Raw genomic sequence first — 1600 nt, 5'->3', positions numbered from 1 at the left:
GGGGTGTTCCCTGCACACACTCTTGATGGATACCACCTATATGAGTGTGGAGGTGCTATCTCCTATGAGACTTGGGTAGGTCTCTAGAGCGCTCATGAAAGCCATTTTATGGTGTAATAACAAAAGATGCAGAGTGAGTAAGGATGAGTTTAAAACTCTTAATGGGTCCATAGTCCCTACTTGTTGGGATGGGATGTTTTCTTCACACATTCTTGATGGACGCCACCTATGTGAGTGTGGAGGTGGTGCCGCTTCCTATGAGACTTTGGCAAGTCTCTAGAGCACTCATGAAGCCCAGAGGCGCATGGCCTGTATAAGGCGCCAACCCGCTATAGAACAACCCAATTTTCTTTAGTTGATTTGACTTTTGGTTTATTTGATTTGATTTAATTTTTTGTTTTTGGAGAAAGTTATGTGGATGATAAGTTTGTTTAACTTGTGGATTTGGTTAAAAGAGTTTAACTCTACCAAGATTCATTAAGTTCCTACTTATTTATCCTAGGTGCGGTTAAAACCTTCGGGTACCACATCGATGCATACTTTCAATCTCCTATGTTTTAATGTTTGTAACATGTGGGGGATTGTTGTAATATATGTGTTACAAACAATTACTTTCTTTTAAAATCCTTTTATTATTTATTTAATATCCATGATTTTTTAGAAATTATTATTGTGACCGTTTGGTCATTAAAGACCATTTAGTTTCTCTATACGTTTTTTACCATGAGCGGCCATTGATTTTCTTTACCGTTTATGCCCTTAGTCATTAACATATATTTATGGCCTTTTGATAACAAATCTTTCACTTTTGATTGTTAGAGTTTAATAACCTTTATGGACTTTGACCATTTGCTCATTAATAAGTGTTTTACGGTTTTCAGTTTTTGGTCATTATTTTGTTATGACATTTTGGAGAACCACCAGCCCACACGTTTTCTATATATATATATATATATATATATCACCAAAAAGGAGAATGAGGATGTGATTACTTCTTTGGCTCAAAAGGCCTTGATATTTTTACCACATCCTGTTTTCGTGTAGTTGGGTTATTTTTCATTCCCCACTTGCAACTAATTATGGTATTGTATTACATCATCTACTTTGAAGAAATTGGGTTGTTCTATTACTCTTCGTTATTGGAAGTGCGTCCTTAACGAAGGTAGACGCTATAGTCTAATCCTGGGAGGTTGCGTGTCAAAGGATCCGATCGCACCGAGTTATACACTCCGGGAGGCACGAATCAACCTTTAAGGACAACGCTCTTGCGTGATTCTATAGCATTGTGAGATCTTTCCATACTCTACTTTTATCTCTTGTATTTTATTTATTTTATTGTTAATTTTCATATTGTAATTATTTTATATCAATGAGAATTTGTGCACCATCCAAAATTATTTCCAACATCAAAGTCTATATATACTAAATGGCAGCTTGACTACTATCAACACAATATAAAAAAACAACAGCAATTCTTGATGGAAAGAGTTAAGATGAACATCATTAATCAAAGTCTTGATTTGCTCAATTCTTTCCTTTTATTGCCTTGTCCAACGTCCCATGATTACCTCTGACAATTTCCTTCCTTTTCGTATGACTT

Source organism: Corylus avellana, chromosome ca2 (assembly GCF_901000735.1).
Source record: "Corylus avellana chromosome ca2, CavTom2PMs-1.0".
NCBI classification, from domain to species: Eukaryota; Viridiplantae; Streptophyta; class Magnoliopsida; order Fagales; family Betulaceae; genus Corylus; species Corylus avellana.
Note: the sequence above shows the minus strand (reverse complement) of the source record.